This window comes from Ranitomeya imitator, chromosome 4 (assembly GCF_032444005.1).
Source record: "Ranitomeya imitator isolate aRanImi1 chromosome 4, aRanImi1.pri, whole genome shotgun sequence".
In the NCBI taxonomy this organism is placed as follows: Eukaryota; Metazoa; Chordata; class Amphibia; order Anura; family Dendrobatidae; genus Ranitomeya; species Ranitomeya imitator.
Genome location: NC_091285.1, coordinates 426,516,930 through 426,542,090, shown reverse-complemented (window position 1 = coordinate 426,542,090; position 25,161 = coordinate 426,516,930). Strand labels below are relative to the sequence as shown.

The following is a 25,161-nucleotide window of genomic DNA, read 5'->3' as shown; positions in this document are numbered from 1 at the left end:
TGGGTACCACTCTGCTACTGCTATATGACATCTGTTACATGCGACCACGTGCCAACTCAATTCTCAGCCAAATCTCTCAATGTTCAGATCAGACCTAGTCGACAGGTGACCATTCAGTTTGCACACTTGCCATCATATGATGACTGCTAGAACCAGCAAGCCTAGCTGAATCCTAACAGTGTGCACACTCCATGGTTTTAGGATTCACAAAGCTCCAATGCTTGACAAATATTCCAACAGGGTTGGACAACCCCTTTAAGCAATATAACTGCTTGATTGTCATAAGCTGAAAAAGGAAGGTTAGGTCAGTAATGGAAACAGGAGAGTAGGGGAAAGGATATCTTAAGGTCACATGCATGGCGGAATAAAACAAATGGATTCGACATTCTGGAACAGGGATTTGGGTTTGAATTGAAGGCAGAAAAAAATCTTATAAAAAAAAAAAAAATCTTGCACCTCCTCCTATGCCCTTCATTTCCAAATCTGAATGTACGACACTAGAACACTTTAATGTTACTTCTCTTGTAAGACTGGGAAAAACTAGAACACTTTTTTTCACTTACACAACAATACAATACACAAAAAATGAACATCCTGCAATTAATCTACCAGCTAACTGCACATCTTGCAAAGGTGCTTTAAACAGCATATATCATACATTTAGAAAAGATAATTCAATAATGATATATATTACGGTAGTTTTAGGTCTGGATTGGTTTTCAGCTTCTAGATATAAACCACAATATTTCTATACACCAACATTAATTACTTAAAGGGACTCTGTCACCTGAATTTGGTGGGCTATGTAAATGTCCTGTGTCCGGTCCGATGGGCGGTGTTTCCTCTTCTTTCATTCACCCCTTCCTTTCCCGCTGGCCGCAATATTTTCTTGAATTTGAGTAGGTTTCCGCCGTAGTTCACGGGTGCGCAATGCAATCTTGCCTTGTGCACACGCAGTATGCTTTGCCCAACTGCAGGCAAAGCCGAAAAGCATTGGTGCGCATGCGCCGCCGCACTATGTCCCGGAACACAGCGAAATACTTCCGAGACAAAGTGCGGCGGCGCATGCGCACTAATGCTTTTCGGCTTTGCCCGCAGTTGGGCAAAGCATACTGCGCGTGCGCAAGGCAAGATTGCATTGCGCACGCGTGAACTACGGAGGAAACCTACTCAAATTCAAGAAAATATTGCGGCCAGCGGGAAAGGAAGGGGTGAATGAAAGAAGAGGAAACACCGCCCATAGGACCGGACACAGAGCATTTACATAGCCCGCCAAATTCAGGTGACAGAGTCCCTTTAAACAAGATGGGACAATAAGGTTCACCAGGGAAAATGTATAGGTGAGTAGTTGTAAGTAACAGATCATTTTCAGATTTTTTAACTATAATTTCTAAGACCTATCATGAAATGAATGTTGCCAATGAATGCACTAGGGATGTCTCCACTGATAACACAGTATACGTTTCTATTCTATATTCAAAATATGGATTAAAGGGAAGCTGTCACCATGACAATACAGTACAATCTGCAGGAACCATGTAATAGAGTAGGGAGGGCTGAGCAGCTTGATATATAGTTATATGAAAGAAGATTCAATATAACCTGTTTTCACCAATTAGTTCTCTGCTCTTTCTGGGGTGTTTGGTCCGGTGGGTGGTTCTATCAGTGACTGGCATCCATCACAGTATGCACACTAACACATAGAAAGCTGTCAGTCACTGAGAGGACCGCCGACTGAACCAAAAACCCCAGAAAGAGCAGAGAATTCAATGATTGCAATGCAGGTTATACCGAATCTTTTCCAACAAACTACGGTATATATCGATCTACTCAACATGGTGTCTGCAGATTGGACTGCATTATCGTGGTGACAGGTTATCTTTTAAGACTATGTGCGCACGTTGCAGATTAGCTTGTGTCTAATTCTTTGCAGATTCTGTCTCTCTTGGCAGAAAACGCATTTGAAAATCCACGCGGATTTGATGCATTTTTTATGGGAATTTTCATGCTAAATAAAGATATATTATTTTAAAAAAAAAAGTGATGTCATTTCCATGTTCAACCTCTTCAGCCAGATACCCTCATTAATATTAAATGAAGACACACACACACACAATTAAATATAGAGACACACACACACAGTCACCAGCCTGTGTAGGAGCATTAATATAATTAACCTACATATGTTGTAACAAAACAGCAACTGTTATTAGGCTACGTCCCCACGGTCAGTAATCGGCAGCGCTTTGAATGCAGCACATGTCTGCTGTGTCCAAAGCGCTGATGGCTTTTGAACGCAGGTGTTCATTGAACCGTGCGGAATCACCGCGCCCTATACATTTTCTGGTGATATTTATCTTGCAGAGACTGAGCATCTCCGCAAGATAAATAGACATGCTGCGGTCTAGAGAGATGCGCCACATGTCCGTCTCCTCAGGGAAGCCGCGGGCGCCGATGCACGCATAGTGGACATGGGATTTCTTGAAATCCCATCCACTATGCTGTAACATCTGGCCGCTGCGGGTTGGACGCTGTGGATGTACGCACCATCCAACCTGCAGCGTTTACTGACTGTGGGAACATACCCTCAGAAATCTGCATGAAATGCAATAACTGTTTATTTTTCAAAAACATTTTTTTTTTAAATTGTGTGGGCTCCAGCGTAATTTTAATTTTAATAACCAGCAGAGGGAAAGCCGACGGCTGAGGGCTGATGTTAATATTCTGGGAAGGAGCCAATAGCTATAAAGGTTCCCAGACTATTAATATCAGCTCACAGCTGTTTGCTTAGCCTTTCCTGGCTAGCTTACAGAGGAACCCCAGAAAAAAATTGACATGGGGTCCCCTATAAAATCAAACCAGCAAAGACTAGGCAGAAGCTGTGGGCTGATATTAATAGCCTGTGATGGGGCCATGGATATTGGCCCCCCCAGGCTAAAAACATCAGCTCTCAGCAGCAGTAATCCCTCTGGCAGTGTATCACAGCACTGCCATGAGAGTTCACTGGAGTTCATCAGCTGATCAGCTCCAGTGCTCTCACTTACGGCACCGCTGCATGGGAAAGTTCTCACACAGCGGTAGTGCCGTAAGGGACAGTGTAAACTCAGACAAAATTAATCCTATATAATCAACCTAGCTATGATAATGAATCCAACTCATAAAACTATGAAAAAAGGCATCAAATTTCAAGTGAAATCATGGGGCAAAAACATATAGTGAAATGCATTAAGTTATAAGTTCATCACCTGAATCAATGAACCAGAATGAGATCTGATAGTGGAAAGAAGGGGAACGGCCGTACCGCCCCAACCCATACGCCGTTTCGCATCCAAGCTTCTTCCGGGGGGTGTTGATTAGGTTGATTATATAGGATGATTCAGACGCTTGTAAATTAATTTTGTCTGGGTTTACACTGCATTTGGCACTTTAAATCTAGCATTTGGTAGTTGTTTTGGCACCTTAAGCCTACCACTGGGCATACGTGTGATGAGCGAACATACTCGTTACTCGAGATTTCTCAAGCACGCTCGGGTGTCCTACGAGTATTTTTCAGTGCTCGGAGATTTAGTTTTTCTTGCCGCAGCTGAATGATTTACATCTGTTAGCCAGCATAAGTACATGTGGGGGTTGCCTGGTTGCTAGGGAATCCCCACATGTAATCAAGCTGGCTAACAGATGTAAATCATTCAGCTGCGTGATTGAGAAATCTTGAGTAACCAGTATATTCGCTCATCACTATCTAGCACCCCACATTATTTAAGAAATTTGGGACAGATGTGAAATAATCATTTCCTTTCTGCAGCGTTTTTGCCGGCACATTCGCAGCAAATCCGCAAACCTTTTTAAACCTGCGGTTTTGCTGCCAATTTGACTGACTCAATGGAAGTCAATAGTTGCAGAAACGCTGCAGATCCACAAAAAGAACTGACATGCTGCGGAAAATAAAACGCTGAGAATAAGGGCAGAATTTTCCACGGCATGTGCACAACAATTAGGAATGCTATTGATTAACACTGCTTTAATAATCTAGTGCGGATACATAGCATTTCCGAGCGGAAAAAACGTTGTGGAAACGCAACAAATCTGCAACGTGTGCACAAAGCCTTACTGTCAAAAACAGTAAAAGCTCCCACCCAGGTGTGTATACCAAATCTGCAATGAGCAAGGGATATACCGAACCTATCCCAATAGGATCATCGGCTTCCTTTTACTCTACGGACCTTTCTGTAGTTTGATGATGTCACGGATCACGGAAAAGTTTGCTCCGTAACATTCAGTTTGATCTGGTGCTGCCGGCCGGAGCGCCGCTCCAACACTTGGAGATACAGGAGTGACTTTTCCACACCATACTGAGAGTCTCCCAATAGGGGGCATTTGGACATGTAATGCTCCCTTCCCCCTTCCATTCCAGATCATTTAAACTGACACCACTAATCTGCAGCAGGAACGCCAGTGAGCATGTTCAGACATTCTTAGGTATATTAACATTTCGAACAACTGGAACTCTGGATCAACAGTTAGCAAGTAGGAATTTTATTGACTCGTATACTCAGTTTTATAATATTATTATATACAGTTATAGAGGTGGGACAACAGCGCACTTTGCAATTCATTTTTATGAACTCTTTAAGTGCAATTAAAGAATAAAACTTGTTTAATTTTTTTCTCATAAATCAATAGTGCAAAAAAAGATACTCTGCAATAAATCTTACTAGAGAAAAATGCTCCTACCCCACTTATCAGAATTCTCTCCTTCTCCCTTCTACACTGATCATTTACTATGATTTCATTGTCCAAATCTTCCATCAGCAAAGATAAATTATCAGCTCACGGAAGGATTAGATTACAGTTGCTGCCTATAAAAGTCTATTGAGGGGGAGGAGAAAAAAGGAGCTGAAGTGAGACTAAAGCAGAAAGACACACAGATATAGAGCTATTTCTTTGTAGAAAGTGTTTAACTGTTTCTCCCCAGCACTGGATTTACAGCTACACTGCTTAGTACTGCTACATAATCTCCTCCATGTTGCTGCTGCTTTTGCAAATGGCCACAGAGATTGGGAACAGGATCTTCACTTCTCTGTATTTACTTTATATAACTGACATTATAGCAGTCTACACCCTCTCTGGAGCTGTGCTCGGGGAAAACTGGTTAAGATTGCAGACAATGGCCAGAAAGAGTGTTATCCTTCATGTATAGGCAGCTTATTCTGAGACTGTAGGTAACCTCCTGCTGAACATGCATTACGCCATTCAATGAACTGCTGTTCAAGGAAAGACCTCCACTGTTCTATCACACACCAAACCTCAAACAATGATGTTCTGAATAATAAATACAATGAAAATTAGGTCAGATGACATATGGGAAATACTAGGCATGTAACATTGAAGAGCACGACATTTTTAAGGTAGAAGTTAATTATTTGGGTGAAAGATTATGGGACCGATTCCCCAAGACCGACGGGTGTTCAAGACTCAGAGGCTCCTAAATTACCGTAATGAAGAGGTGTATGCCTTGTCAGGAATCAGGAGTGTCTGACAGGTGGTGCACATCACTGTGTGCGCCTCGCCACAAATCCTACTCCAGTTCCTACTGGAGCAAGATTTGTGCATAACGAACCCCACCGCTCGTCATGATCATTGTGCCAAAAATATGGGACTTTTCAAAGCTTTTTTCGCCATACTGGTGTAAAAGCTTTGATGAATTGAGATCAAAGTCTCTTAAAAAGTACTTACTGGGCTGAAGAAAATAAAGGCAAAAGAAGAAAGCACTCTAAAGAAGAATTCTGAGAATGACTCACCTGATCCTGGTAAAATACCTCAGGATAATTGGTAATAGGTTACCCACGTGCTCCACTAGCAAAGACCACCCCTTCTGATTTCTACCAATAAATTACATTCATGACATGATGCATGTTATACTGATGCTTCTTAAGTTGGTTACTATGACTTTTTCCAACATTCTACACTATCTCCCGGCCCCATATTTCTTATTTTGAAGGGTTATAGTCAAAATTTTAAGTTAGTTGGGGTCCCCCACTGGGGTCTCCCACAAGTGGAGCTTTTCAAAGCACTGACTTGAATGGAGTGAAGGTGAACATGCTCAGTCTCCAGTATATACATTGTCTATGGCTCTGCAGAAAATAGTAGAGTGTTTATTCTCTGCATTCTCCGGTGTTCCCACAGACAACTCTACTTTCTCAAAAAGCTAATGAATGGAGCAGAGACTGAGCATTATACCTTTGCTCCATTCAAGGTAGGGCTCAGATCCCTGTTCTTGGGATCCCTGGAGGTCCAAGTAGTTGGACCACTAGTGATCAGCAAGTTATCTCCTATCTAATATACCAGATAAGGGATAACTAGTATTTTGGGAATAACCTTTTACATGCTCATCCTCCCCTATTCTACATCAATGCTCTCCAGACTTGGGGGATTTAATGATTGCTTTACTATAAATCCATTAGCTCTACAGCTTTTGCCTAGTCCAAAAATAACTGCTCTTCATCTAAAGTATGGACTGAGAGAAAAAGATACAAGTTGCCAATGAGCGCGGTGATAGACAGCATAGAAATTCAACTGGCGGACATTCATTTCTATAATGACAGCTGTAATCTAACATAGTATTGTTCAAAGTTTCACTGGACGCATTGTCCAAGAATTATCCATATCATAGGAACTGTGCTAATTCCAACGACAACATTGTAAATAGAAAAGTGAATCTTACACGTTAACACTTAATTCACAAGACACAAGAGTTAATTCACAAGACACACGTCATTAATGTAGGAAAAATTCACAGAATTCCATGATACTGGCCGATCATTGGATGTGTATAGGAGGCCTGTAACCTCTCACCTAAAAGAGGTTACAAAGGTGCAGTGACAATGACGAAACGTGCGTCACGCATGTGCGTGATTTGCAGGGGGCTGGTGATGACGTCGGCTCCTGCAAATTATGCTATCATGCCCACAGACTTGTGAATCCTCACATTGTGTGCACTGCGCGCTGTGAGGATTCTCTGATGTACGGAGCAAGCAGTCATGTGACCAGAAGCATGCAATATGCAAACCTCTCGCCAGATTCCCACTAGATGGGTGCGGCCTCGATCAGGAGTATGCATATTGCATACCTGCGGCCACATGACCCCCCTTCCCCATTGAATTGTCACACCGAGAAGTGTGCGTGATGTGAGTATTCACACGTCTGCAGTCACATAGAATTACTGCAGACTTGTAGCTTAAAGGGAACCTGTCAGCAGAAAAAAACGCTATTAACCTGCAGATATGGGGTTAATCTGCAGGTTAATAGCGTTATTAACCTGCCCGGCACCTGCACTTAACTAACCACTGTGGGGCGACAATAAACTTTATTCCCCCCCCCCCCCATCGTTCAGGTTTCAGTCATGGGGTCGGTGTCGGCTAGGCTTCAGTCACCACTCTGAGAACACAGAGCAGCGGCTGCGCCCATGTCATCACGGACCCTGGCTCAACATTGGGGCAGGCTGTCAGCCAGGGTTGGGGGCGCGGTTACAGCTGACACTTTGTATACTCAGAGCGGTGACCGAACCCGCGTCGGCGCTGCCAATGTGACAATATGAATTTATTTTCTCCCAGCAGCATTCGCTAAGTGTAGGCGTTGGACAGGTTAATAACGCTATTAACCTGCAGATTATTCCCATATCTGCAGATTAATAGCCATTTTTCTACTGACAGATTCCCTTTAAGACAGGACAAACCCTTTAAGCGCCAAGGTTTTTCTGTACAGATAACTACACAGAATCCCTTAATTGCTTTGACTGATGGGTATAACGGTTTGTAAAAGGGGTATTTTTTTGGGGGTTGATGCACTGAGGGGATGAAGTGTTTTATAAATAAAAATGCAGGTTAGTATCCCCTTTTAAATAAACTGAACAAAAATATAGAGGCAACTCCTTGGTTATTGCTCCCATTTTTCATGAGTTAACTCAAAGATCTACCCAAATTTGTGTAAATCTGTGCTAGTGAGCACTTCTCCTTTGCCGAGCTAATCCTTCCACCTCACAGGTGGGGCATATCCAGATGCTGAAAAGACACCGTGATTATTGCACAGGTGTACCTTAGGCTGGCCACAATAAAAGGCCATTATAAAATGCACAGTTTTACAGTATTGCGGGAGTCGTAGGGGGTTAGAAAACCAGCCAGTATCTGGTGTGACCACCATTTGCCTCATGCAGTGCAAAACATTCTCTACGCATAAAGTTCTTCACTGGCTGTGTGTAGTTGCTGGATACTGGTAGGAACTTGAACACGCTGTCGTATGTGCCAATCCACAGCATCCCAAACATGCTCAAGGGGTGACATGTCCTGTGAGTATGCTGGCCAAGCAAGAAATGGGATGCGTTCAGCTTCCAGGAATGGTGCACAGATCCTCGCCACATGGGGCCGTGCATTATCATGCTGCAACATGAGATGATGGTCGTGGATGGATGGCACAAAAATGGGCCTCGGGCTCTCGTCACGGTATCTCTGTGCATTCAAAATGGCATCAATAAAATGCACCTGTGTTCGTGCAACAGCACAATTCCACAAAACACACTTCGAGGCTTTATAAGGGCTATGTGACAAAGAAGGAGAGGACGGAATGCTGCATCAGACGATATGGCCTCAACAATCTCCTGACCTCCACCCAATTGAAATGGACCGTTGAATGAAAGCAAAGCAGTCAACTAGTGCTCAGCACTTTTGGGAATTCTTTACACCTTGATTCCATATGTGTTCCTTTGTGATTTCGCTGCCTTCAGTCTGAATCTACAAGGTGACTATTCCAATAAGGAAAATGAAAACCATTGCATGAACAGGAGGGTCCAAGCGTTTGAACGGTACTGTAAATTGCCAACAGTACATATGCATCCTAAATTGTGATGTCCTCAAAGAGCACAACACATGATGGCCATCAGACATAAACAGCTCACCTTAGTCTTGGTCATTTTCATACAGTCTCTGGAGTCTACAGATAATGCTGTACAGAAGTGGGCATAACCAACTTGCTAATGAGCGGGTTCAGAGAATGACCAGATGGCTCAAGCTGACAGGGAGATGACAGAACTGAAACAACCATGTGGGGCCTCTACATGGTCTGCACATATTAGCTGGGAGCAAGAGGCCATGGCTACAATGGGGGAAAAAAAACGAACTAGAAACAAACATCTTGAGTCCTACTACTAGCATTGAATTGTAAATATCAAACTTTGGCCATCAACCGTATGAATCCATCATGCCAACATTTCAGACTTGTAGTTGTGTTGTAAAAATGTCATCTTGACACACGAGAGTCTTGATTACCGCCTGAATTAAATGTCATATCCTTCTCTACAGTCAGTCCGTGTTCTAACTGCTACTTCCAGCATATCCGAAAACCCACATCATCTCAGTTTCCACAATGAAGACTATGAATTCAGCGTGGTGACTCCACAGTCATCAGATCCCAATGTAAAGGAGCACCTCCCGCATGAGAATGAATAAGCAGCAAATAATTGCTCAGCAACCAAAGAAATGTTTCCTTTACATTGCTACATCTATGCTATGAAGAATTCCGACTATTCTCAGGTTAAAGGGGGGTCCTATCACTGTGAATGACCCCCTAATGTGGTCATTGAGAGTATCATATCTACAGTGTTATCTAGGATTACAAGTGTATGTTTCAATAGTTTTAGCTACATGATTATTTCCATGTTTTATTATTTCATTATTTGCTTTTTCCAAGTGGCAGGCAACTCACTACAAAATAAAACATTAAAGGGGTGTTCTCCAGTTTAACCCATTAATGACCGCCAATACAACTTTTTACTGACCTGAGATATAAAGAAATAGCATCCTCACACAAGTGACAATCCAGCAGGTGTCAGCTGTATACTATAGTTGACAACTTGCTGCATCAGCCATGATCAGTGTTGGCACCGTCCATATCTGTTTAACCCATTAGATGCTGCTGTCAAAAGTCACTACATCATATAAATGGTTAACAGAGTGCAGGGACTTCCTCTTTATCCCCATTAGCACCCTGAGATCATGATTGTGTGGCCCTGATGTTCACCATGGCAGTTTACGGCCAAACAGTGGCCTTAGAGTCTGCCACCTATAGTGACCTGTTCAGAAGCCAGCGACATTTAGGGTGGCAAAAATACACTTTTTCATTCCTGTCATGTCACTTTGTATTAATTCTGGAAAAGCACCTGAAGGGTAAATAAACTACCTGACAGCAGTTTTCAATATATTGGGGGGGTAAGTGCCGTTTTTAAAATTGTATCACTTTTCGGATTTTTCAAATATATAGGACCACCAAAGTCACTTCAAACCTAGATAGGTCCCTAAAAAAATAATTTAGTAAATTTTCTTGAAAAAAGGAAAAATTGCTGCTACATTTTTAAACCTCCTAAAATGCTAACAAAATAAAATAACATTTTACAAATGGAGCAGACATGTGGGACATGTTATTTATTAATGTTTTTCTGTGGTATGACTATCTGAATTAAAGGGATAAGATTCAAGATTCAAAGAAGCTTTATTGGCAGGACCAAATACACATCAGTTTTGCCAAAGCAAGTGTATAAAGGCAATAGGGATAGGGACTGTGGGGATGTTGGGTAGGAGCTGTAGGGAAGGTGGATGGAGGCAGATCCATTGTGGGGGCTATAGTCCATGGCATAGGGGAGGTGGATGGGGCAGATCCATTGTGGGGGCTATAGTCCATGGCATAGGGGAGGTGGATGGGGCAGATCCATTGTGGGGGCTATAGTCCATGGCATAGGGGAGGTGGATGGGGCAGATCCATTGTGGGGGCTATAGTCCATGGCATAGGGGAGGTGGATGGGGCAGATCCAGGGTGGGGGCTATAGTCCATGGCATAGGGGAGGTGGATGGGGCAGATCCATTGTGGGGGCTATAGTCCATGGCATAGGGGAGGTGGACGGGGGCAGATCCAGGTTGGGGGCTATAGTCCATGGCATATGGGAGGTGGATGGGGCAGATCCATTGTGGGGGCTATAGTCCATGGCATAGGGGAGGTGGATGGGGCAGATCCATTGTGGGGGCTATAGTCCATGGCATAGGGGAGGTGGATGGGGCAGATCCAGGGTGGGGGCTATAGTCCATGGCATAGGGGAGGTGGATGGGGCAGATCCATTGTGGGGGCTATAGTCCATGGCATAGGGGAGGTGGACGGGGGCAGATCCAGGTTGGGGGCTATAGTCCATGGCATATGGGAGGTGGATGGGGCAGATCCATTGTGGGGGCTATAGTCCATGGCATAGGGGAGGTGGATGGGGCAGATCCATTGTGGGGGCTATAGTCCATGGCATAGGGGAGGTGGATGGGGCAGATCCAGGGTGGGGGCTATAGTCCATGGCATAGGGAAGGTGGATGGGGCAGATCCATTGTGGGGGCTATAGTCCATGGCATAGGGGAGGTGGACGGGGGCAGATCCAGGTTGGGGGCTATAGTCCATGGCATATGGGAGGTGGATGGGGCAGATCCATTGTGGGGGCTATAGTCCATGGCATAGGGGAGGTGGACGGGGGCAGATCCAGGGTGGGGGCTATAGTCCATGGCATATGGGAGGTGCATGGGGCAGATCCATTGTGGGGGCTATAGTCCATGGCATCATAGTTCTTTCTCGCAGTCTATGGCATTCGATCACATACCGCGCTGCTATCTCCACCGCTCTCTCTTCTTCCCCCAGCAGGATATATGTTTTCTCTTCCTCCTTCATGGTGATGAAGTCCGGGAAGAGATGTGAGAGTCTCCTGAAGTGAGTGTCCCTCACTGCTGAGTAATCATTCAAAGTTTGAAAATTTTTTTTAAACACTGCTGTAAAATTTCTGATATTTTTTTTATAAATAAACACAAAACATATCAACCTAAATTTACCATTATCATAAAGTAAAATGTGTCACGGAAAAAAAGAAAAATAGCAACCTACAGCCGCCCAGAAAAGGTGCATCTTTTAGATGCAACAATTCTGGTGCTTTGCCCGACTCTTCCCACTTGCCTTGTGGCTGTGGCAAGTGGGGTTCATATTTGTATGGTTGATGTCACCTTTGTATTGTCTGGTGACATGAAACCCATGGCTTAGTAATGAAGAGGCGTCAATAAGACACCTATCCATTATTAATCCTATAGTTATATGGTAAATAAACACATGCAAGATTTTACTCTTCTATTTCAAATAAAAACAAAACACACTTCTTCATTTTTATTTAAAAATAACAAACACATTATACTCGCCTTACACCCATTCCATTGAAGCCCTCGTCTCTTGTAATACAACAAAAATGAAAAACAACAATATCCCTCACCTATCGGATGTTCTGTCACACACAGTAATCCATGTCTGGGGATGAACAGTTTTCAACCTGGATGGTGCCAAGATGCAATTGTCCAGGCTGAGAACTCCAAGAGAATGAGCTGCTGCGTGCACAGCATCAGTGACCAGCGGTGACATCTTTGAGGTTACTGCGGGTCACTGAGGCTGGGTTCCCAGATGGGCTGAACTGCAGTGACCTCAACACTGTGAGAAAAAGTCAGTGAGTTCACCGCAGATCACTGTGAGAATTGTCAGACAGGTGAGGGATGTTACTGTTTTTTATTTTGTTTTATTGCAGGAGACGAGGGCTTCATTGGAATGGGCATTAGGTGAGTATAACCGTGTTTGTTATTTTAAATAAAAAAGGAAAAGTGTGTTTTGTTTTCATTTCAAATAAAAGACTTTATACTTGCTGTGTGTCTATTTACAATACATGAATATCGATGGCCTCTTATCAGCCTGAGAATACCAGTCCCCAGCTGCCTGCTTTAGCAAGGCTGGTTGTCAAAAATGGGGGGGGGGACCACTTTGTTTTTTAAAATTATTTAAATCATTAAAAAAAAAACAGCATTGGGACCCCTCTATTCTTGATAACCAGCCTTGTTGACAGTTTTGCCTTGCTGGTTATCAAAAATACAGGGGAATCCATGCCGTATTTTTCATTTATTTTTAGCGCAGGAGGAGACTGATGAATATTCCCATCAGCTGCCGCTTGCTCTCGCTGTTATCAGCTGAATACAACTCTCAACATTCTCACCTGTTAGTACAGATCGCAGTGCGAGCAGGGGAGAACAAGGAGAGTGGCCTTCAGCACCCGGCGCCGGGGAACAGCGCTAACAGTATCACTGCTTCCCAGGTACCGGTACGTGTCACACTAATGACACATGGATGTTATACATGTGTCATCCCTGTGCGGGACGTTTTGCAGCCTGTGCCGCTGTTAAAAAACGGACATGCCAGCGTATTTTGCCCACGAACACGTGGTCCATGGAAACACATGTGCACAGACTCATTCGCTTGAATGGGTCTATGTGTGTAAGTGTATCCGGTACTTATGAAAACTGTCACCACACGTACCTGACACAATGATGTCTTAGGGTACTTTCACACTAGCGTCACAATGCATCGTTTTGCAGAAAAAACGCATCCTGCAAAAGTGCTTGCAGGATGCGTTTTTCCCCCATAGACTTCTATTGACGACGCATTTGCGACGGATTGCCACACTTCGCATCCGTCTTGCGACGGATGCGTCGTGCTTTGGCGGACCGTCGGGAGAAAAAAACGCTACATGTAACGTTTTTTTTCTCCTGACGGACCGCTTTTTCCGACCGCGCATGCGCGGCCGGAACTCCGCCCCCACCTGCCCGCACCTTACAATGGGGCAGCGGATGTGCCGGAAAAATGCATCCGCTGCACCCATTGTGCAATGCAGCAAACACTAGCGTCGGAATCTCTCCCCGACGCATTGCGACGGGGAGATTCCGACGCTAGTGTGAAAAGAAGCCTTAAAGAGCCCTAACACTGTGAATTCCATCAAAAGCTCATATCTATTTGTAAATAAATATAAAACATAAATATATATATATATAAAACATGTTATTCACCAGTGATTAGCCCTAATATAACAGCACCCATGCTTAAATACAGAGGCTGAAAACACATTAAGACCTAACATAGAGCAAATCATTTCTTGACAAATGTTCCATTATAGACTCAAAAACAGAGTCATTTGTCAAACTATGGTATTGCAAATACTGAATTCACACAAGTCAACGCTGTCAAAGTTCTGGTATATTCACTTGTTCTGTGTTGAACATGGCTAGGTAGTTGTAACAAGAAGCCTGATTATCCTGCCATGCAACAAAAAGTACACTTTAGCTGACACATAAACCAAGGTCTGTTACATGGTCCTTCTTTCCTGATTGGTCAATATACTTGCCTAATCTAGGCAAAATTTAAAATATTTGCCTAAAATAAGCCTTCGAGACTAAGATTCCTCCTTACTGTCTCTTAAAAAGGGGTGTTCAGAACATAAAATAAGGATAAGGAAAGGGTAAAAGGGCGATTAACAATTACACAGGGTGAGGGGCACCATCTAATTGTGATAAGAATGTGATAGTTACCTAAGTTATGTACGAAAGCATCTGCAATGGAGAATGGAGAATAAAAAGCCGGTGAGACAAAGCATGAGATGAAAACACAAGAACATCCAACATTCTCACAATAGAACAGTCATACAAAGAATTGTCAATCCACATGAGAACAACAAAATAATAGAAACATAAAACATTCTAATATACAGTATAATACAAAGCAGGCTTCACATAAAGTCAACATAATATTACGTGACAAATAATACAGGCACAGAGCCTATACAGGTAATGGAAAGATTTCCTACCATTGTTCTCTAGTATAAATGAAGAATGTCACTACATATACAGTGACCTTGTGTGTGTGCAAAATATATAAAACCGATAGCAAAGAGTACTGTACTTCTCTAGCACAACAAAGAAGAAAGATTAGAGCTGGAGATGTAAAGACTGAGTTATGAAACAACTCTAAAAAGAGTACCAGGATTGGGTTCCCCAAAAAAATCCCAAGTATTTCAGAAAGGACACTTAGCACAATAACATTGATGGTTCAAAAGTTTAAAGGGGTTGCCTGGTCATTTAAGTGGTATTTTCTCTCATGCTAATGCATAACTCTGCACACCACCTCTGATTGGTTGCTTTCTGCCTATGCACAGTGTATACAGAAAGCTGCCAATCAGTGGTATGGGCAGGTTTATACAGAGATTAGCATTCGTAGAACTGGTAGATGTGCAGCAGATAAAGCAGTAATTGTATCAAACCTGCAGTAAGAGGCTCAGTAAATGATATATAGCTGGAGTCAAGGTCTCTGTCCCAAAAGCATACTGCTCTCAGATGAAGGAGCAAGAACCAGTTGGAAGATTCCTCTTATGTGTCTTACTATAGTGCATAGTATCCCACATAGACTTGTAGGCTTGGTTTTGAATAATTATCAGTTATTGATTTACATAATCTATGTGCCAGTGGACCTGGGCCGATCAGTTCTGCTTCAGTGATATGCCCTATTGAATTTTTAACTTTAGCTTTTGTATTGTCACCATTTTCTTGATCAGTTCCATTTGCTAGACTTGGCCAGCATCCATGTCAAATATTGGCCACACGTTTTTTTTGTTTGCTTTTTTTGCATTAACAGTTGTACTTTTCAATAACACCATTACTTTTATCATGTAAAAAGGGAAATAAATGTCTTTTGTTACATGGAACAAACGGAATAGTAGAAATGGTATGTGAGTCATAATGATTACAGGAATACCACATTTCTATATTTTATGCTTCACTGTATTTAAAAACAAACAAACAAAAAAAAACCTTAAACAAAAATATGATTCGGTTTGTGCTGACATATGATCTGACCCATGTATTTTTTAAGTACAAGGAGCTGTGTGGGGAGCTTATTTTTTTTGCAGGTATGGATGTAATTTTTTTTGCCACAATTGAGGGGTACCTATGAGCAAAAATGGCAATGCCATGACAATAGCAAATATGTATTTATTTCCAGAATCCGTCCCTTCCTCAGCCCGCAATCTACTAAAACTGTTGTGCGTACCCTCATCATCTCCCGCCTCGATTACTGCAACACATCGGGAGATGTGACTGCTCTACCTGGCCGCCAGCGATACATTGACAGGAGGAGATCATTCCCGCAGCGTATCACTGAGGCGCCACGAGAATTCACCGGAGTCCATCAGCTGATCAGCTCCGGTGCTCTCACATGCGGCACCGCTGCATGAGAAAATTCTCACGGAGCGGTGCCGTGAGAGCACCGGAGCTGATGAACTCCAGTGAACTCTCAGTGATACATTACGGGGGCAATTACCTCATGTCAGTGTATCGCTGGAGGATGGGTAGAGCGGTCACATCTCCTGATGTGACTGTTCTACACGTGAAATCTCTGTGGGACACTCGTTATTGTGGACTACATCAGACAGGATAGTATTATATGTTGGTTTATTATTTTATTTGCAGCAGACGAGGGTGTCGGTATTAAGCATTCAGTAAGTATGGTAAATTAAGATTCAATAAAGGAGTCTGTGTGATTATTACAAATAAAGGACTTTATTCTGTCCGTGTCTTTATTTACCATGTAACTATGGGGTTAGTAATGGATAGGTGTCTTATAGACGCATCTCCATTACTAACCTGTGGGCTTGATGTCACCTGACAATACAAAGGTGACATCCACCCCACAAATATGAACTCCACTTGCCACTGCTACAGAAGGCAACGAGCCGAGCTACACTTGCCACCCCTGACGAAGGCAACGAGCCGAAACGCGCGTCGGGTGTTGGACACCATTCCAGGAGACCAGGCACATATAACACTGCGCTGTAAGTACTTCATCTTACTTTATCTTTATGATTGGAAGTTTGACTTTAAACAGTGCAGCTCATAGTTACATCATGGTCCTGGTCTTACAAATGTGTATGTGGAGACACTGACCTCTACTGGCTACCTGGCCGTTTGCACTATTGCACCTTATAGTGAAATATTATACATATATATGTTTTTTTGCATTTTTTGGCACTTTTTTTCATGGATTTATTTGACCATTGTTCTATATGCACTTTAAAAGATTGATAATTAATTTTGCTGTGTTTGAATATGATTCATTAGCACGTTATATATTTTACATATGCACTCTATATATACTTACAGTGGGGCAAAAAAGTATTTAGTCAGTCAGCAATAGTGCAAGTTCCACCACTTAAAAAGATGAGAGGCGTCTGTAATTTACATCATAGGTAGACCTCAACTATGGGAGACAAACTGAGAAAAAAAATTCCAGAAAATCACATTGTCTGTTTTTTTAACATTTTATTTGCATATTATGGTGAAAAATAAGTATTTGGTCAACGAAGGAGTGGCTTCGTAAGAAGCATTTCAAGGTCCTGGAGTGGCCTAGCCAGTCTCCAGATCTCAACCCTATAGAAAACCTTTGGAGGGAGTTGAAAGTCCGTGTTGCCAAGCGAAAAGCCAAAAACATCACTGCTCTAGAGGAGATCTGCATGGAGGAATGGGCCAACATACCAACAACAGTGTGTGGCAACCTTGTGAAGACTTACAGAAAACGTTTGACCTCTGTCATTGCCAACAAAGGATATATTACAAAGTATTGAGATGAAATTTTGTTTCTGACCAAATACTTATTTTCCACCATAATATGCAAATAAAATGTTAAAAAAACAGACAATGTGATTTTCTGGAATTTTTTTTCTCAGTTTGTCTCCCATAGTTGAGTTCTACCTATGATGTAAATTACAGACGCCTCTCATCTTTTTAAGTGGTGGAACTTGCACTATTGCTGACTGACTAAATACTTTTTTGCCCCACCGTATATACAGCCATGAGCCATTTGTAATTGCAGAGTATTCCACTACTTAACAAATATTGTCTTTTCTGGATTTGTTGGCGTTTTTATAGTACATACTTAGGCAATTAACTGGTTCATGCAGCTTTACATGGACACCTGAGCCTTACACTATGGCCGGTCCGAATAACTAAAGCAATTGTTACCATCCACCTCTCGTGTCTCCCCTTTTCCTCATAGTCTGTAAGCTTGCGAGCAGGGCCCTCATTCCTCCTGGTATCTGTTTTGAACTGTATTTCTGTTATGCTGTAATGTCTATTGTCTGTACAAGTCCCCTGTATAATTTGTAAAGCGCTGCGGAATATGTTGGCGCTATATAAATAAAAATTATTATAATTATTATTATTATAGTATACAATAAATTAAGTACTTTTTATTTACTACATGTACAGATCTTGTGAGCTCATTGTTTTTAAAAACTGATTCAATAAAAATTATATATTTTATTCTTACATTATCTTGGACGTTTCTGGTCGGTCTTCTTTTTGTTTTCGTGAGGTTATTACAGGGCAAGTGGGAAGGGCAAGGCTAAGTGCCAGAATTCCCGCATCTATAAGATGTGGTATTTCTGGGACGGCTGAGAGCTGATGTTTTTAGCCTGGAAGGGATGCCAATATCCATGGCCCTTTCTCAGGTTATTAATATCAGCCCGCAGCTGTCTGCCTAGCCTTTGCTGGCTCGATTTTACAGGGAAACCCCATGTCAATTTTTTTCTAGGTTTCCACTGTAAAGTAGCAAGTCAAGGCTAAGCAAACAGCTGAGAGCTGATATTAATAGCCTGGGAACCTTTATGGCTATTGGCTCCTTCCCATAATATTAAAATCTGTCCTCAGCTGTCGGCTTTCCCTCTGCTGGTTATTAAAATTATGTGGGAGCCTACGAAATTTTTTTTTTTAAATTTAAAAAAATAAACAGATATTGCATTTCACGCAGATTTCTGACAGTTGCTTTTTTCCTACAGCTTATGTAGGTTAATTATGTTAATGCTCCTACATAGGCTGGTGACTGTATGTGTGTCTTTATTTAATAATAATGAGGGTATCTGGCTGAAGAGGTTGAAAAAGGAAATAACATCACAATTCTTTTTTTTTTTAATAATATATCTTTATTTAGCTCTATGGATTTACAAAAACGCAAGAAAATCCGCATGAAAATCTGCATTAAAATTAGCATAAAAACCGTGTGAATTTTCAACTGCGTTTTCTGCCAAGAGAGGTAGAAACCGCACAAAATTTTACAAGAGCAAATCCGCAATGTGTGCATATAGCCTAATGGTGCGAAAAGTTCTCAAATTATTCTTGGTATTATTTTTCTTGAATAATTAAAAAAACTGGCATTTTAACAAGGGTGTGTAGGCTTCTTATTTTCATTGTATATTCATTCTTTTCCAAAGAAGGAAAGGTCAAGGAATCATGCAAATCACAGGACCAATATATATGTTTGTGATATGCAAATGTTTAAAAAAGGAAACAAAATTTTCAAAACATCATGACTTAGGCCACATTCACACTTTGCGTTCTGTCCTGCGGGTTCTCCCGCAGCGGATTTGATAAATCTGCAGGGCAAACCCGCTGCGATTATCCCTGCAGATTTATCGCGGTTTGTCCTGCGGGTTCCGCTGCGGGATTTTACCCCTACTATTATGCTGCATATTCAGCAATATGCAGCATCAATAGTAATGTTAAAAATAATAAAATCATGATGATATACTCACCCTCTGACGTCCCGATCTCCTCGGTGCTGCAGGCGGCGGTCCGGTTCCAAGGATGCTGTGCGACCAGGACCTTCGGTGACGTCACGGTCATGTGACCACGACGTCACCGAAGGTCCTGGTCGCATAGCAAACCTGAGACCGGACGGCCGCGTGCAGCGCTGAGACTTCAGAGGTGAGTATAACATTATTTTTTATTTTAATTCTTTTTTTTAACACAAAAATGGTTCCCGGGGCCTGGAGGAGAGTCTCCTCTCCTCCACCCCGGGTATAACCTGCACATTATCCGCATTACTTCCCGCATGGTGGGCACAGCCCCATGCGGGAAGTAAGCGGATCAATGCATTTCTATGGGTGCAGAATCGCTGCGATTCTGCACAAAGAAGTGACATGGTCCTTCTTTTTTCCGCAGCAATTCAGCGCGTTTTTTTTCGGGTTTTTCCGCATCATGTGCACTGCGGTTTTTGTTTTCCATAGGGTAACATTGTACTGTACCCTGCATGGAAAACAGCTGCGGACCCACAGCGGCAAAATCGCCGCGGTTCCGCAGTAAAAACCGCATAGTGTGAACATACCCTTATTCTGTATTGTGTATGAACACAAAATGCACAAGTGCACGCACTTACACACCCTGGAATGCTGTCAATCAAGTTATTAACCCCTTTACCCCCAAGGGTGGTTTGCACGTTAATGACCGGGACAATTTTTACAATTCTGACCACTGTTCCTTTATGAGGTTATAACTCTGGAACGCTTCAACTGATCCCGGTGATTCTGACATTGTTTTCTCGTGACATATTGTACTTCATGATAGTGGTAAAATTTCTTTGATATTACCTGTGTTTATTTGTGATAAAAACGGAAATTTGGCGGAAATTTTGAAAATTTTGCAATTTTCCAACTTTTAATTTATATGCAATTAAATCACAGAGATATGTCACAAAAAATACTTAATAAGTAACATTTCCCACATGTCTACTTTACATCAGCACAATTTTGGAACCCAAATTTTTTTTCTTAGGGAGTTTTAAGGGTTAAAAGTTGACCAGCAATTTCTCATTGTTACAACACCATTTTCTCAAAACCACATTCAAGAAGTTTATTAACCGATCAGGTGTTTCACAGGAATTTTTGGAATGTTTAAATAAAAATGAACATTTAACTTTTTTTCACAAAAAATTTACTTCAGCTCCAATTTGTTTTATTTTACCAAGGGTAATAGGAGAAAATGGATGCCTAAATTTGTTGTACAATTTGTCCAGAGTACGCCAATAACCCATATGTGGGGGTAAACCACTGTTTGGCAGAGCTCAGAAGTGAAGGAGCGCCATTTGACTTTTCAATGCAAAATTGACTGGAATTGAGATGGGACGCCATGTTGCGTTTGGAGAGCCCCTGATGTGTCTAAACATTGAAACCCCCCACAAGTGACACCATTTTGGAAAGTAGACCCCCTAAGGAACTTACCGTATATACTCGAGTATAAGCCGAGATTTTCAGCCCAAATGTTTGGGCTGAAAGTGCCCCTCTCGGCTTATACTCGAGTCAATGTGGGTGGCAGGGTCGGCGGGTGAGGGGGAGAGGGCGCTGAGGCATACTTACCTGCTTCCAGCGATCCTGACGCTCCCCCTGCCGACCCACGGTCTTCTGTGCTGCAGCTCTTCCCCTCTTCAGCGGTCACGTGGGACCGCTCATTAGAGAAATGAATAAGCGGCTCCACCTCCCATAGGGGTGGAGCCGCCTATTCATTTCTCTAATCAGCGGTGCTGAAGAAGCTGCGGCACCGAAGACCAGCTGTCCGGGAGAAGGAGCCGGACGCCGTGACCAGGTGAGTATGTCATATTTACCTGTCCCCGTTCCACACGCCGGGCGTCGCTCCATCTTCCCGGCGTCGCTCCGCTCTGAATGTTCAGGTCAGAGGGCGCGATGACGCATATAGTGTGCGCGGCGCCCTCTGCCTGATCAGTCAGTGCGCAGAGACGCCGGGACCGGACGCTGGGAGCTGCAAGCAAGAGAGGTGAGTATGGCTTTTTTTTTTTTTATTGCAGCGGCACAGATTTATGTGGAGCATCTATGGGGCAATATGAACGGTGCAGAGCACTATATGGCACAGCTATGGGGAAATAATGAACGGTGCAGAGCACTATATGGCACAGCTATGGGGAAATAATGAACGGTGCAGAGCACTATATGGCACAGCTATGGGGAAATAATGAACGGTGCAGAGCACTATATGGCACAGCTATGGGGAAATAATGATCTATTTTTATTTTTGAAATTCACCTGTAGCTGCTGCATTTCCACCCTAGGCTTATACTCGAGTCAATAAGTTTTCCCAGTTTTTTGTGGCAAAATTAGGGGGGTCGGCTTATACTCGGGTCGGCTTATACTCGAGTATATACGGTATCTAGATGTGTGGTGAGCACTTTGACCCACCAAGTGCTTCACAGAAGTTTATAATGCAGAGCCGTAAAAATAAAAAATCATATTTTTTTCACAAAAATTATCTTTTGGCCCCCAATTTTTTATTTTCCCAACGGTAAGAGAAGAAATTGGACCCCAAACTTTGTTGTACAATTTGTCCTGAGTACGCTGAAACCCCATATGTGGGGGTAAACCACTGTTTGGGCGCATGGCAGAGCTCGGAAGGGAAGGAGCGCCATTTGACTTTTCAATGCAAAATTGACAGGAATTGAGATGGGACGCCATGTTGCGTTTGGAGAGCCACTGATGTGCCTAAACTTTGAAACCCCCCACAAGTGACATCATTTTGGAAAGTAGACCCCCTAAGGAACTCATCTAGATGTGTTGTGAGATCTTTGAACCCCCAAGTGTTTCACTACAGTTTATAACGCAGAGCTGTGAAAATAAAAAATCTTTTTTTCCCACAAAAATTATTTTTTAGCCCCCAGTTTTGAATTTTTCTAAGGTTAACAGTTGAAATTGAACCACAAAAGTTATTGCCCAATTTGTCCTGAGTACGCTGATACCCAATATGTGGGGGGAGGGGGAACCACCGTTTGGGCGCATGGCAGAGCTTGGAAGGGAAGGAGCGCCATTTGGAATGCAGACTTAGATGGATTGGTCTGCAGGCGTCACGTTGCATTTGCAGAGCCTCTGATGTAACTAAACAGCAGAAATACCCCACAAGTGACCCCATATTGGAAACTAGACCCCCCAAGGAACTTATCTAGATGTGTTGTGAGAACTTTGAACCCCCAAGTGTTTCACTACAGTTTATAACGCAGAGCCGTGAAAATAAAAAATCTGTTTTCCCACAAAAATTATATTTTAGCCCCAGGTTTTGTATTTTTCCAAGGTTAAGAGTTGAAATTGAACCCCAAATGTTGTTGTCCAATTTGTCCTGAGTACGATGATACCCAATATGTTGGGGGGAAGCACCATTTGGGTGCATGGCAGAGCTCGGAAGGGAAGGAGCGCCATTTGGAATGCAGACTTAGATGGATTGGTCTGCAGGCGTCACGTTGCATTTGCAGAGCCTCTGATGTAACTAAACAGCAGAAATACCCCACAAGTGACCCCATATTGGAAACTAGACCCCCCCCAAGGAACTTATCTAGATGTGTTGTGAGAACTTTGAACCCCCAAGTGTTTCACTACAGTTTATAACGCAGAGCTGTGAAAATAAAAAATCTGTTTTCCCACAAAAATTATATTTTAGCCCCAGGTTTTGTATTTTTCCAAGGTTAAGAGTTGAAATTGAACCCCAAATGTTGTTGTCCAATTTGTCCTGAGTACGATGATACCCAATATGTTGGGGGGAACCACCGTTTGGGTGCATGGCAGAGCTTGGAAGGGAAGGAGCGCCATTTGGAATGCAGACTTAGATGGATTGGTCTGCAGGCATCATGTTGCATTTGCAGAGCCCCTGATGTAACTGAACAGCAGAAACCCCCCACAAGTGACCCCATATTGGGAATTAGACCCCTCAATGAACTTATTTAGATGTGTTGTGAGAACTTTGAACCCCCAAGTGTTTCACTACAGTTTATAACGCAGAGCCTTAAAAATAAAAAATCTTTTTTTTTCACAAAAATTATTTTTTCGCCCCCAGTTTTGTATTTTCCCAAGGAAAACAGGAGAAAATGGACCCCAAAAGTTGTTGTCCAATTTGTCCTGAGAACACTGATACCCAATATGTGGGGGGGAACCACCGTTTGGGTGCATGGCAGAGCTCGGAAGGAAAGGAGCGCCATTTGGAATGCAGACTTAGATGGATTGGCCTGCAGGCGTCACGTTGCATTTGCAGAGCCCCTGATGTAACTAAACAGTAGAAACCCCCCTCAAGTGACCCCATATTGGAAACTAGACCCCCAAGGAACTTATCTAGATGTGTTGTGAGAACTTTGAACCCCGAAGTGTTTCACTACAGTTTATAACGCAGAGCCGTGAAAATAAATGAGTACGCTGATACCCCATATGTTGGGGTAAACCCCTGTTTGGGCGCACGGGAGAGCTCGGAAGGGAAGGAGCACTGTTTTTCTTTTTCAACGCAGAATTGGCTGGAATTGAGATAGGACGCCTGTCGCGTTTGGAGAGCACCTGATGTGCCTAAACAGTGGAAACCCCCCAATTACAACTGAAACCCTAATCCAAACACACCCCTAACCTTAATCTCAATGGTAACCCCAACCACATCCCTAACCCTGACACACGCCTAACCCTAATCCCAACCCTATACCCAACCGTAAATGTAGTCCAAACCCTAACCCTAACTTTAGCCCCAACCCTAACTTTAGCCCCAACCGTAACTGTAGCCCTAACCCTAGCCCCAACCCTAACCCTAGCCCTAACCCCAACACTAGCCCTAACCATAATGAGAAAATTGAAATAAATACATTTTTTTAATTTTTCCCTAACTAAGGGGGTGATGAAGGGGGGTTTGATTTACTATTTATAGCGGGTTTTCTTTTGGATTTTTATGATTGGCAGCCGTCACACACTAAAAGACGCTTTTTATTACAAAAAATATTTTTTGCGTTACCACATTTTGAGAGCTATAATTTTTCCGTATTTTGGTCCACAGAGTCATGTGAGGTCTTGTTTAACCAGCTATTCATTAATTTCTTTTGGGGGGGCGTTTATACCGTTCCGCGTTTGGTAAAATGGATAAAGCAGTTTTATTCTTCGGGTCAGTACGATTACAGCGATACCTCATTTACATAATTTTTTTATATGTTGGAGCTTTTATACGATAAAAACTATTTTATCGAAAAAATTATTATTTTTGCATCGCTTTATTCTGAGGACTATAACTTTTTTATTTTTTCGCTGATGATGCTGTGTTGGGGCTCGTTTTTTGCGGGACAAGATGACGTTTTCAGCGGTACCATGGTTATTTATATCCGTCTTTTTGATCGCGTCTTATTCCACTTTTTGTTCGGCGGTATGATAATAAAGCGCTGTTTTTTGCCCTTTTTTTACGGTGTTAACTGAAAGGGTTAACTAGTGGGACAGCTTTATAGGTCGGGTCGTTACGGACACGGTGATACTAAATATGTGTGCTTTTATTGTTTTGTTTTTTTATTTGGATAAAGGAATGTATTTATTGGAACAATATATTTTTTTATTTATTTAGGAATTTTTTTTTACTTTGCCCCAGGGGGGAACATCACAGTAAAGTGACAGATCGCTGA

The 25,161-nt window shown here is 42.5% G+C and overlaps 1 protein-coding gene across 4 annotated transcripts in view; it reads right to left on the bottom strand.

Moving 5' to 3' along the window:
• Positions 1 to 25,161, bottom strand: part of SHANK3 (SH3 and multiple ankyrin repeat domains 3) — a 614,328-nt gene that overhangs the window by 75,503 nt on the left and 513,664 nt on the right. The gene's annotated exons all lie outside the window — the stretch shown is intronic.